Below are 13,980 nucleotides of genomic sequence, written 5' to 3' on the forward strand. Positions count from 1 at the left end.
ATGTTACAGCACCTAGAGGGTAGTGGTGCTATGGAAAAAAGTGGTGCTATGGAAAGGGGGTAAGAGGAATGAGGTGCTCTGGGGGAAGGGAGCAGGTTGCAATTTTTTTTTTTTTTTGAGAGGTTGCAATTTTAACAATCCCAGGGGCACCTGGGTGGCTCAGACAGTTGAGCGTTGACTCTTGATTTTTGGCTCAGGTCATAATCTCGTAATCTCATAATCTCAGGGTTCTGAGATCCAGCCTGGGAGTAGGGCTCTGCACTCAGTCAGTGTGGAGCTGCTTGAGATTCTCACTCTTCCTCTTCCTCTGCCCCTCCCCCTGCTCTCTCTCAATAAATAAATAAAATTCTTAATAAAAAATAAATAATAAATAAAAATCAATAAATAAAATATCCCAGAAACAAATTCACTATAAAGCTGATGGAAGGTAAACATTGGGATCATTCACGTGCAAAGGCCCCTTCCAGGGACCTGGAGAAAAACATGGCCATACAGTTTTGTAAAATTTTCAAGAGCAAGATATTAGAATTGCTATTGGTTGAGTCTTGTTTCTTTGCATTCCAGCCTCCCCTTCATCATACTTCATGTTGGAGGAACAAGTTGCATTTTGAAGATCCACCTGAGAAGAAATTGAGTTGAAGACACATTTAGTTTTTTTTTTTTAATTTTTATTTATTTATGATAGTCACAGAGAGAGAGAGAGAGAGAGAGAGAGGCAGAGGGAGAAGCAGGCTCCATGCACCGGGAGCCCGACGTGGGATTCGATCCCGGGTCTCCAGGATCGCGCCCTGGGCCAAAGGCAGGCGCCAAACCACTGCGCCACCCAGGGATCCCCATTTAGTTTGGTTTTAATGGATATATTTATGTGGTTCATGGTTGTTCCCTGCCAGCCTGGTGTAGGAATCATCTTAACACTAGGCTCTTAAAAACAGGGAAAGAGACCCTTTGAAGAAGGAGACGACACAGAAGCTGTGACACCCATCCAGCCATCCTTCTTTTTTTTAATTTTTTTAAATTTGTTTATGAGATACAGAGAGAGACAGAGACAGAGACACAGGCAGAGGGAGAAGCAGGCTCCATGCAGGGATGGATCGATCCCAGGACTCCAGGATCATGCCCTAGGCGCTAAATCGCTGAGCCACCCGGGGATCCCCTCCCAGCCATCCTTCTAACCAACCCCTGGTTAAGGGCAAGGTCCACACTCAACATCCACATGTTCCCTCCATACAATGTGGTTGTGACAGGTATGATCTTGGAGAATCAACTTGAGAATCAACTCTTGATGCTACTGGGGCCCCAGTCTTGTCTGCTTATCTTATTCTTACAGAGGAAGTCATTAAAGTCAACTGAGGTCTCAAAATACCACCAAGCAACCCGAAAGTTTCCAACCCCACCCTTTGACTGGGGCTCAGCCTCAGTCTTTTTGTGTCTGTTCTCTCTCCTCTTTCACCACCTCCAGCAGTGCTGAGATACCAAATACAGATTCTTAGCTCCTGGTGGCTGATTTCCTCCAAAGACCTAGGAAAAGAAGCAAAATATAATTACTGTAAATCCTGCTGCCAGTATCTGGGGAGATCTAGTTTAGTGCTAGAAATAAACCATTCCTCTGCCTAGGTTTTGAATCTGGAGTTGTCTTTGATAAATTACATATCTTAAACCAAAACATAGCATTGCTTTATTTATCCTTTCCCAAGGAGAAATAATCATGCTAATTTTCTGATTGAAGTCCCTCGAACACAGGCTGATGCCACAGACCCTCTTCACGTGCTAGAATCAGAAATGAAACTTTAAGAAATCTCTTATACTGCAGTCGGTTCACTCTCGTATTGATTTGTCTGCTCCACTGAGCACTAGGATTCCAGAGGTGGGAATAAGACACAGTTCTTAAATCCAGTTGAAGCTGTAACTGTGCAGGCTTGATTATCATATGGTGTAACAGGTGAACGGGGCAGGGCATAACGAAAAGCGTGCACTCTAGTTTAGACCCCTCTTAGCACATCTGGGTATGCCTTGTGAGTGGAGTGAGGAATTGCTACAGAGGCAGCACCAGCTAACATTTTTTTCCATAGTTCCTTTGCATCACATAAATACTTCTTTATCCTTACTCTCAGTTGCAGAAACTGTATTTTACAGAAACTGGAAGAGAAGTCTCAGAGATGATAAGCAGCTTGCCCGATGTCACAGAACTAAGAAAAGACAGAGCCAGAACTTGAATCCAGGTCTGCCAAATCCAAACTTACTCTCTCATTCCCTACACCACACCATCTCTCCTCTGTTCTCTTCTGCCCATGGAAGCTCCTGGGACTGCACGAGCAGACACAGTTCCAGAGGGGAATTTCAACTTCCAGTTTCTCAGTTCAAGCTACTGCCTACAAACTGATGGTACTAGAAACCATCGTCATGAACACAGCATTATCTCGGGGACCCTGGTCTACCGAGCGGATGGAGAGAGCTAGGACTCGTTCTTAAATGGAGCACAAATGGGAAGGCATCTGATGGACGACTTGGAATTCGGTCAGTCCCAGCGGGAGCACCAGAGCTCGTCTGGCTGGGCACGAATGAGTGTCCTCGTGTCAGATGTGAATCAGCAGCTCCTGGGTAACGGTGCCAGACACCGACATTCTGAGTCACTCTGTGCCTTTGCCATCTTCTGCATCTGTGGAAGGATACGCCTCAGAAGAGCTGCGCTGTTCCTCAGGGATGTCATCATCAGAGCGTGGAAATCTGGCTGCCTCTCCCTCCTCTTCAATCCCTCTCCCACCTGCTGCCTAAGTGCTCTTGTCAAAATAAGCCATTTCTCCAGCTGCCACCACTTCTATGGCACCCAGCTCTTCGGATCACTTCCCTGTGCCTTACAGTTGTTACAAGCACCCAGGAGGGATTTGATAAGTGTCAGGAATGGGAAAGGGAGGGGGGAGGGAGATGACATTCACTAACCAAAGATGCGCATCTCGATTTGTGTCCCATGCTACTTGGCTGTCAAGTGAGAGTACAGGCTTTTAAAACTTGGCTTATCAGTTTAACTCTAGTTAAAAAAAAAAAAAAAAAGTTAGGGAGACATTTTCTTACATTTGTTCCATCCATGAGACTCTGGACTTTCTGCAAGACTCTGATAGATCCAGGAAGGTAGTGCCCCGTGGTGCTGGGCACCCCGGAACAAGATTCAGGAGATCTCTGCTGTTCTTGCTGTGCCCAGGCACAGCAGTATCACCTCGAACCACCCATCTCTCTCCCTGGGCCTCAGTTTCCTCGTCTGTAGAAACAAAATTGTGAGGGGCACCTGGGTGGCTCAGTTGATTAAGTACTTGCCTTCAGCTCAGGTCATGATCGGGGTCCTGGGATCGAGTCCCCACATCGTGGCTGGGGGCGAGGTCCGCTTCTCCCTCTCTCTCTGCCTGCCACTCTTCCCACCTGTACGCTCTCTCTCTGTGTCAAAGAAATGAATAAAATAAAATAAAAAAAGAAAGAAAGAAAATTGTGACTTCTAATGTTCTGTGGCAGGTATAAATTTCAGTCATGGCCTCAGGGGAGTAAAACGTAACTATCTTTTCCTATAGCTTAGAAATGTCATATTAGGGATGCCTGGGTGGCTTAGCAGTTGAGTGTCTGCCTTCGGCTCAGGGCTTGATCCCGGGGTCCCAGGATCAAATCCCGCATGGGCTCCCTTCATCTGTTCTCCCTCTGCCTGTCTCTCTGCCTCTCTCTCTGTGTGTCTCTCAGGAATGGATAAATAAAATCTTTAAAAAAGAAAAGTGATATTAAACGGGCACCTGGGTGGCTCAGTCGGTTGAACATCTGCCTCTTGGTTTGGGCTCAGGTCGTGATCTCATGGGTCAAGGGATTGAGCCCCACAACAGACTCTGCGTTCACTGTTTAAAGATTCTCTCCCTCCATCCCTCCCCCCGTCTCTCTCAAATAAATGAATAAATCTGAAAGAAAAGTTATACTAAAGCCCCATCTGTCTGATTTGCAGCAACTTAATATAGTCACTTTCAGTTTTAAAACTGGATCAATTTAAGTGTAGCTAAATACTCTCTCCTACCCTTCCCTTTACACCCCAGATGGCAACTGAGTTAGGGGAGGCAAATCCTGATGTTCAGGGGCTGTTGTTTGCATCTGCTTCTCCCTCTTGATCTGTCTCACTCCTGTTCTAGCACCGTTGAGAAGTAGTTTGTCGTATCTGGTCCTTGGAGGTGAGCCCTCCCACTGCTGCGTCACTGGCTTCTGTCCTCGGTGCCCCTTCATTGAAGTGCCTGGAGGTCTTATCATGGCCATGGTCTTCAGATGCACACACATCACCTCAAGGCTCAGAGTTTGGGGGTCTAACAGCCCTGCTCTTTGAGTCTTTTCTTGGCCAACTTCCTGAGTCTTTCTGACTCCCAAGTGAGTTTTGATACATCACGCAGCATCATTTGGCCTTGAAATCCTCCATCCAGTTTTGTTCTCTTGCACCCTTGTGGCTCAGGGGACACTGGCAAGGTGCTCAGAGGTCCAGATGATGCATTCTGAGATTACCGATCTTAGGGGGAAAAGCGTGTATCTTTATACCCTGCTCCACCTTCAGGACTCAGCTGGAAGGGGGAAGAGCTAAGTGAGCTCTTGTAATCTGTACCAGGTCCCCTCCATGCCCGGGCTTAGAGTTTTCAAAGGGATTCTAAACTGAAAATAGATAATGTCCCCATTCACATCTTTTTGTTTTTTACATCTGAATGGTACCTTTGATCTTAGAAGTCAAGAATTCACCATCTTAGTCTCCGATTCGAAAGTGACCCCTTATGCCCCAATGGGGCTAACTCATCTTTGGCTGTCTATGTTATGTTGGGGCAAAGACAGAACCCTGGGGTACAAAAGAAGAGATCGAGAAGTAAGACATCGATAGAATGGCTATCCATTCTACAACTCAGGAAGCCACAGAGGTTGGCAAGGATGCAGAGAAAGGGGAACCCTCTTACACTGGTGGTGGGAATGCAAGTTGGTACAGTCACTCTGGAAAACAGTGTGGAGGGTCCTCAAGAAGTTAAAAATAGAGCTCCCCTACATCCCAGTGATTGCACTACTGGGGATTTACCCTAAGGATACAAAAATACAGATTTGAAGGGGCACATGACAGAGATCTTGCTTCATGGCATTTCACTGTAGTAGGGAGACAGAGACAATAAACAAGTAAATATAAATAATTAGGATGATTTTAGACATTTATAATGCTCTGAATGATGAGGAGCCAGCCATGCCATCTAAATCTCAGGAAGACTGAGAATCTGTTTTTATGTCTACCCTCTGGGGCAGGACAGCTTCGGGGCATAGCAGCTGCTGGGCGATAGTTCCGGGCAGCATAGGCACAGACCAGTGTCCACACAAGCACTCAGTTTCTAGAACAGGGTATGGAGACAGGCAGAGGGCCAGGAGCAGCCCCTATGTTCCAACAGGATGCTGATGTGACCACAGGTCCTGGCACAGATCCCTGGCCACCAGGGGCTGACCTCAGTGCATGTCCCGCTGGGGTTTAGTGGTCCTGTCCACATGTGGGCACCATATGCTTTTGCACAGGAAGTCTTTCCCTCAGTATCTAGGTCTACATGCAGTCATGTTTCCTCAGGAACCACACAAGATGAGACAATGTGCTTACAGAGAGGAGAGGAGGACCCAGTAGAAGGTACAAGGCAGAACAGGATGAGAGATGGAAAGCACTGGCCACGTTTGCGGTCCACGTTCCAGAAATCCCCTCACCCTCTCCTGGGCTCCGTGATACCACTGGCATTTTTATAATAGAGTCCCCCTTTGGTTTAACCAGGGTGAAACTAGGTTTCTGTCACTGGTTACCAACAGAGTCTTAACCAATGCAGAACATTCTTACAATTGTATGGGGGGTAGACTCGCTTGGAAATGGGGAGAATGGGAAGGAAGTGCTGGCCTCAATAACAGAAGGAAGTGATGGGCTGTAAACACTCCTCCCTGACTCCTCCCCACGGAGGCTGTCTGCAGCCAGAACTAAGAAGCATCCTAGGCTGTGCCTGAGGATAGGCTCAAGTGCCAATTCACTCAGAAGCCGGTAAATTGGTCACAGAACAGATGCTGCGTGGAATGTTAGTTAATTTCATTAGCAATTTTGCATTTGCCAAAATATGTTTTTGCCAGGAGGGCCAGCACATCAGGGCTGCGAGTTTGTTAAAACTGAACATGATTCCAGGGAGCCCTGGAGAGGGTCACAGGCCACCTGGCAGATTGTCCCCCCATTGCCCACAGCAGGGAGGGAACACAGTGGGCCCCACTGGGTGGAGGCTTCCTGGGAGGCTGCAAACCCCTCCCTGTTGCACACTGAGCTGGTTCTGCCACAGTGATGGCTTGTCACGGATGGATGACAGCCCAGCAGGCTCAGTAATGCTCCACGGGGCCCCAATCTAGCAGCCAGCAGCTGGGGGAAAAGGGGAGGCATTACCTGCCCAGCTTCATGGGTAGAAAGGATGTGAATCACTTAATCCCCGGGGGCGGGAGCAGAATTATAGAGGATGCTAACTGGTTTGAGATATATGCCACCACCCACACCCCCCGGAGGCCAGGAGTAAGGGGAACTATAGCTGTAGCGCCCTGTGGAACCCCATGATTGGGAGGCGGAGTGGGAGAGGGGCTGTTCTCCAAATGGGCATATTGTCCCCATTAGGCAGGGGAGGCTCCAGGGAGAACCAGAGGACACACAGTTACCCTGTAGGCATCTCTGTGCAGAAGGGGAAGCAGAGGCTGAGAGACTAGGTGACTTGTCGGTGCTTATTTAACCCGTAAATAGCAGATTTCAGGCTAGAAAGAGCCCACATCATCTGGATGCATCACAGTCTCCAGTCCAGACAGGGAGACAAAGTTCTGACAACGAGTTTGACATGAAGGCAGAGTATTTGAAAGCAGGGCCATCGTGGAAATCTGGACCTTTCCCTTAGGAGCTGATTACTCTCAAAACAGTGCTTCCCGTAGGGTGGATGCTCAGGCGCAGTGCACCTCACAAGCTGGCAATGTTTCATTACCTTCCCTTCCTTCTTAATCCCTCTTCGCCTCCTTGCTAGAGTTGGCAGTGCCGTGCATGGGGCCAGCTCGGGCCTCCTGGCCTCCGAGGAGTGAAAGCAGGAAGGCAAGCCCACTCCTACGGCTCCTAGGGCTCTCGGTGTCCTGGCACAGTCTGCTCCCCTCGTTCCGAGGAGCGAGCAGGACTCGTGCAAACCCCGCTTCGGTGGTTAGACCCCTGGGGACAGGGTCTGCAGCCAGCGACAGGTGCAGTCTCCACCTCCCAGGAGGTGTTTGCTGCAGCTGCTGCTGTTGGGCAGGAGGCTCCTCCCTCCCCTTGGGTCGCTCCAGTCCCCGTGCAGTGCCCAGTCTCCCTGCAGGGAAGCCACGGCGCGAGGACCTTGCCCTCCAACGGTCTGCCCTCCTTCCTTTGTCTCTTCCCTCATTCCTGTGCCTTAGACGCACACAGCCTCCAGGCCGCCCTGGGTGGTTTGGGTGGCTACCCAAACCCTCCCTCTGTACCAGGCCCAGGCTCCGAACGAACCCACCCTGCCCTTTCCAACCTGAGCCTTTCTCCCATCGCTCCAGGGGCCTGAGTAAACTGGAAGTACAGATGATGGAAAACCCAGGAAGCAGAGAGGCATTCTCCTTGTCCAGGAAGGCCTCAGTTAGCAAAGTATAATGAACATCAAACTGCTAAAATGCCAGTTGGAGAGGTGCCTGGGTGGCTCAGTCAGTTAAGCATCTGACTCTTGGTTTTGGCTCAGATCCTGATCTTGAGGTTGTGGGATCGAGCCCCATGTCAGGCTCCACTCTCAGTGCAGAGTCTGCTTCAGATTCTCTCTCTCTCTCTCTCAAATAAATAAATAAATAAATAAAATCTTTAAAAAAATCAGTTGGAAGCAATTCCATTTTGATCAATACGGCAAATTAGATATTCATCGCACAGGTCCCTCTCAATACAGCACACTGGATTTGTTGTGTTTTGTTTTTTAAGATTGTATTTATTTATGTGTGAGAGAGAGCACAAGCAGGAGGGGCAGAGGAAGAGGGAGAGAGAGAATCTCAAGCAGACTTTACACTGACTGTGGACCTCGATTCAGGGCTCGATCCCAGGACCTGAGACCATGACCTGAGTGATAGCAGATGCTCAACTGACTGTGCCACCCAGGTGCACCTGAATGTGTTTTTAAATTTAATGCACATTGAACTGTCAGGAAAGTAAAGAAATTCTTCAAGGGGCGCCTGGGTGGCTCAGTGGTTGAGCGTCTGCCTTTGGCCCAGGGCATGATCCCGGGGTCCTAGGATCAAGTCCCACAACAGGCTACCCGCGGGGAGCCTGCTTCTCCCTCTGCCTTATATCTTTGCCTCTGTCTCTGTATCTCTCATGAATAAATAAATAATAAAATCTTTAAAAAAAGAAGAAATTATTCAGAGAGCAGAAATGACAATAAAGCTTAAACTCAGAGGACAAGCAATACTAGTGCTGTTATGTTTTGATCCCTGGTGGCCTAGAGCTTGATTCATAGGCACATGCACAGAGGAGGAAATATCCAAGTATACTTTTCAAAATCTTTTTGAAAACACATATTCTAATACATGATGAGCACATGTCAAAGTTTCATTTAACTCATTAACAAGAGAACCAGCAGAACGACAAAGCCAGTTCAAGGGAAGATACAAGAAATTCATGTCTGTGTGGATACATAGATGATAGCAGCTAGAGATGGATCGATAAAAGGTTGGATTGTGATTTTTGAATTACGCTTTTTAAATGGCTTAATATCCTACAGGGCAAAAAGTCATAACTTTATTTTTTTTTAAAGATTTGTTTATTTGACAAAGAGCACACAGGTGAAGGGGAAGGATAGATAGAAGGAGAGTCTTCAGCAGACTCCCCGCTGAGCGTGAAGCCTGAAGTGGGACTTGATCCCGCAACTGGGAGATCATGACCTGAGGCAAAACTAAAAGTCTGACGCTGAAGTGACTATACCATCCTGGTGCCCCAAGTCATAACTTCTAGAATTATCTCCTTTACCAGATAAAAATCTGCATTTCGCCAGCAAGTATTTTAATAAACATCTACTTTATAGAGCTGTAAGTTTTCTGGGTCCTAATCAGTAGAAAATAGTAAAAGGAACAAAGTTGCATTCCCCTATCCAGAAATGCAGATGTCCTTGAGGAAGCTTGTCAGGCGATGCCCTAAAATGACAGCGACATGAGGCACTTTCACTGGTGGTGAAAAGTCATACCAGATGCAGTGACGTTGGATTCTCAGCTAAAACACTCCAGGCTTGGGCTAGGTTGCACAATTCATCCAGCTATATTCTGGTTTAAAAGTAAAAAAGGAGGGCATACTTTTGTTCAACCTGTATACAAACTATGAAATGTAAGAAGACTCCATAAGACTAAAATAATTGACTAAAAGGCATTTTTTAAAAGTGGCATTCAGGGAAGTATCACAGATAGCTAATCAACATATGAAACATTTCCTAACCTCCTCAGCAATCAAGAAGGAAATGCAGTCAAAGTGGTAGCACAGGGGCACCTGGGTGGCTCAGTCGGTGAAGTGTCTGCCTTTGGCTCAGGTCATGATCCTGGGTCCCGGGATCTAGCCCCACATCGGGCTCCCTGTTCAGCAGAGAGTCTGCTTCTGCCTCTCCCCCTCCCCCAGCTTGTGCTCTGTCTTTCTTTCTCTCTCTGCCAAATAAAAAAATAAATAACATCTTTAAAAACAACTTGGTAATGGGATTTCACATGGCCCGGACTGAAACAAATTTAAAAGCCTTGCAAGACAAGGATGCTTGAATATGCAGGGCAACAGAAGCTCTCAGGCACTGCGGGTCAGAGACTAAATCGGTGCAATTATTTTGAAAGAAAATTGGCCTGAGTTAGTACAGTTGAAGATGCACACACTTTGTGAAGCAGCAATGCCAGTTGTTGGCATGCTTCCTAGAGAAACTCTTGCACGTGTACATCAGAGACATATGTAAGCAAGTTCATAGCAGCATTATTCAGAAGAACAGAAATTCTTTTTTTTATATATTTTATTTATTTATTCATGAGAGACATGGGGCGGGGGGCAGAAACACAGGCAGAGGGAGAAGCAGGCTTCATGCAGGGAGCCCGATGGGTCTTCAGGATCAGGCCCTGGGCTGAAGGCGGCGCTAAACCGCTGAGCCACCGGGGCTGCCCAGAAGAACAGAAATTCAAACAACCCAAACATCCATCCACAGTAGAAGGGGCAAATCAATTATGCTATATTCAAACAACAAAATATTAAACAAATATTGAATTATGCCTAAGTGTATTGCGTCGGGATACATGTGTTTGTGGTAAAACTCTACAGTGAAGCAAGAGAGTGGTAATTAGAAGAATGATTACCTCTGAGCAAAGTGTGGGGCTGCTTGAGATCCAAGGGGGTAGCAATGTTTTATTTCTTCAAGTGGGTTGATGGGCACATGGGTAGTTATTTCATTTTATTTTTTTAACTCAAAAGGGACATTATATGGGCGCCTGGGTGGCTCAGTCAGGTAAGCATCCAACTCTTGATCTCAGCCCAGGTCTGGATCTCAAGGATATGAATTCAAGGCCCTAGTTGGGCTCCACACTAGGTGTGCAGACTACTTAAAAAAATAAAAATAAGGGTACATTATACACGCTTTTGAGGACATGTTGTATTTCATACACATATTCATTTAAGGTCAATCAGTGTGAAAATAAGCAAAGAGAGGCAGAGTGAGGAGGCAAAACAGCTTCCTAGAGCCCTTTAAATATTGGGGAGAGGAACGCCTGGGTAGCTCAGCAGTTGAGCAACTGCTTTCAGCTAAGGGAAGGACAGCCACCTAATTCTGCCCCCTGGAGACCTGCCCCTGGACCTCAGATGTGGGAAGAGGGAAACACGATTTCCTTTCAGCCCCCTACTGGAGTGTGATCAAGAGCTAACGATCGGTTCCTGATGTGGCCTGCTCGGGTTCACCATACAGATTCAGAACTCTAACTTGCTGCTGTGAACAGGGAAAGTGGGGTTACTAAAGCCTAAATCTTTTTTTTTTTTAATTTTTTAAATTTATTTATGATAGTCATAGAGAGAAAGAGAGAGAGAGGCAGAGACATAGGCAGAGGGAGAAGCAGGCTCCATGCACTGGGAGCCCGATGTGGGATTCGATCCCGGGTCTTCAGGATCGTGCCCTGGGCCAAAGGCAGGCGCCAAACCACTGCGCCACCCAGGAATCCCAAGCCCAAATCTTTTTAAAGATTTACTTATTTATTTCAGGGAGACAGAAAGCCAGAGCGAGAGAGAGTGAGCGAGCGGGAGGGGGGGTATAGGGAGAGGGAAACAAGGCGACTCCCTGCTGAGTGGGGCTTGATCCCAGGACCCTGAGATCATGACCTGAGCTGAAATCAAGAGTCGGATACTTAACCTACTGAGCCACCGGGGCGCCCCTAGATGGATTATTTTACTTGACCCAGCCCCAAGGCACTACTATCAATCCCGTAATATAGTTAAGTAAAGTGAGACTCAGAGGGGTTAATGACTTGCCCAAGGTCATACAGCTGGTCACCGACAGATGAGCGGTTGAACCAAGGCCAGCTGATTCTTGGGCTGTCACTCAGTCAGGACTCAAACAAACACTAGAAGGCGACCTTTAGGGCAGTGGACTCCAGGTCCCGAGAACAAAGATGCTCAGGGAAGCTTTGCGAGGACAGGAGAGAGGCAGCAGCCCTTTGAGGAGCCCTGTTCCACTGGAGGCTTGCCCCTTGGCTACGGGAGCACCGCCCTCACTTGCCCCCTCCCGCAGTGAGTTCCCAGGGCTCCCTGAGCCCTCCTGTGGCCCTGATGCTCTACTTGCTGCTCCATGGAGAGGGCTCAGGGCCAGTGACCAGACCCCTGGGGCACCTCAACCAGCGACTACGCTAAATCCACTGGACTCTCCCTTCTCTGCAAATATCTCCAAGGAGAGAGGGCAAGAGGGGAGCCTTCCACGAGGCTCGGGGGCTCTCCAGGACCTCAGAACGCAGCACCTGGGACACTTGCCTACTGGTTTGGGGGCCAGGGGATTTAGTCCAGGTGGGGAAAAGAACTAGGAACCAAAACTTCAACACCAGACGTCATCACGTTATGGTGCTATTTTTCTTTTTTTTAAGGACGTGAGAGCTGAAATTGGTCAAGGTCCCGAGCCTTGAGTCCTGAGCGCATGTCTTATTTCTCCAGCGAGAGAACACGCTCCTGGAAGGTGAGCCACTTCCTGTCTTTCAATAAATGCTCTTACCTCCTCTCAACACCCAGAATCTCTCCAGTTTATTAGATGCCACCGGGCAGTTCTTTCTCTTTCCCCTCCATGCCAATGCCCTTTGCGTGAGCTTCACAGGGCTGCCATAAGCAAGTGCCACAACAAGGGGCCGAAACACCACATACTGAGTCTCTCGCAGTTCTGGGGCCAGAAGTCCAAGATCAAGGCATCCACAAGGTTGGGTCCTCCTGAGGGCTGTGAGCGAGAATCTGTTCCATGCCAGACTCCTTGGCTAGCCTCCTTGCTTCTGGAAGTTCATGGGCAGTCTTTGGGGCTCTTGGCTTCGGCCCTATCACCCCGATCTCTGCTTTCATTTTCATAAGGCACGTTCGCCCCGTGTGCACATCTGTGCCAAACTTCCCCAAATTTATAAAGATGCCAGTCCAATTGGATTAGGGACCCACCCAACCCCAGTGCGACATCATCTGAGCTAATTACTTTTGGAATGACCCCGTTTCCACAGAAGGCCACGTGCTCAGGTACCAGGGTCAGGATTTCAACACAGGAGTTTGCAGGGAGCAAGGGTCACGATTCAGTGTAGGACATCTTTCCAAAGTATGTTTCTAATAAGGCATTTCCAGAGGCTCTCGGGGACAGCTTTTTCCACAGTGGAAGAGGACCCTAAAGGTGTCTGGGTGGCTCAGTCCATGAAGCATCCGCCTTTGGCTCAGCTCATGATCAGGGTCCTGGGATCGAGTCCCACATTGGGCTCCCTGCTTGGTGGAGGGGAGCCTACTTCTCCCTCTCCCTCTGCTGCTCCCCCTGCTTGTGAGCTCTCTCTCCCCCAAATAAATAAAGTCTTTTAAAAAAAAAGATATGTTTTTAAACAATCAGAAAGTAACAGAAACCTTTAACACAAGTAGTGAGACTGCCATCGAAAAGGTAGCTGCCCCTTGAGACGGCCAAGGGCAAAATTGCCCAAAAAGCACACCTTGCCCAGCTCGCCGCAAGCCCCATAGCCAGTGCGGCCAGGGACCCGGTGACCCCTGCCCTCCAAGTGTACCAGTCTGGCAGCACATTTTGAAACAGGTGGTAGAGAATTAGCTGCTGTGCTGAGAATTTGCCCCCCACCCCACCCAGCCCCCCGCCTGCTCCAAGCCAGCAGCAGGAAGGCTCCTGGCTCCTCTCCCTGCGGAGAAGGGCCTCGTCTCAGCACGGGCACTGCAGAGCTGCTCAGGGTGCAGCAGGCCACAGCCAAGGGGCCTCATTCCTGTTTGGGGCCACAGGCTCTCCGTGGCATCTGGCACGGGATTTCTGACACACTCTGTTTGCATGGTCCCCTGAAATGTAGCGCAGCTGCAGCGGGACAGGCCCAAAGGATGGGACGTTGCTGATGTTCCCTGGCAATGCCCCTCTCTCAAAATCCTCCCTGTGTGTCTGTCATGAATAAATCAATAAATAAATAAATAAATAAAATCTTTAAAAAAAAAAAAAAAAGGAAAAAGGTGTCTCATCTACATAGCTGGGTTGGCCTTCTCCATGATACATGTTAGTTGATTTGTGTTAGAACTGAGATTCTTCTTTTGGAGTGTCTTTGGGGGATTACATGGATGTTTTGGGTGGAAAAGACTTTGAATCATTGGGGGTCATGAATCCAATAGTCCACCAAGCTCCAGAACCCACTCCTGAGCAACGAGTCCCAAAGCCTTATGTTTGGGATCCTGACTTCTCCTGTCTTTGTTCTCTGCCTTCTGCT

At 48.2% G+C, this 13,980-nt stretch overlaps 1 long non-coding RNA gene across 2 annotated transcripts; it reads right to left on the minus strand.

Annotated features, from left to right (window-relative positions):
- Positions 1–981: 981 nt before the first annotated feature.
- Positions 982–12,708, minus strand: LOC140612734 (uncharacterized). 2 transcript variants are annotated; one of them, XR_012013916.1, is made up of 3 exons: positions 12,264–12,708; positions 3,310–3,426; positions 982–1,518 (listed from the first exon to the last, which is right to left on the minus strand). It is a non-coding gene; the product is annotated as an uncharacterized lncRNA (long non-coding RNA). The 2 variants fall into 2 exon arrangements; XR_012013900.1 differs by having other exon boundaries at positions 3,070–3,426.
- Positions 12,709–13,980: the final 1,272 nt, after the last annotated feature.

The sequence above is a fragment of the Canis lupus genome, chromosome 1 (genome assembly GCF_048164855.1).
Source record: "Canis lupus baileyi chromosome 1, mCanLup2.hap1, whole genome shotgun sequence".
Classification (NCBI taxonomy): Eukaryota; Metazoa; Chordata; class Mammalia; order Carnivora; family Canidae; genus Canis; species Canis lupus.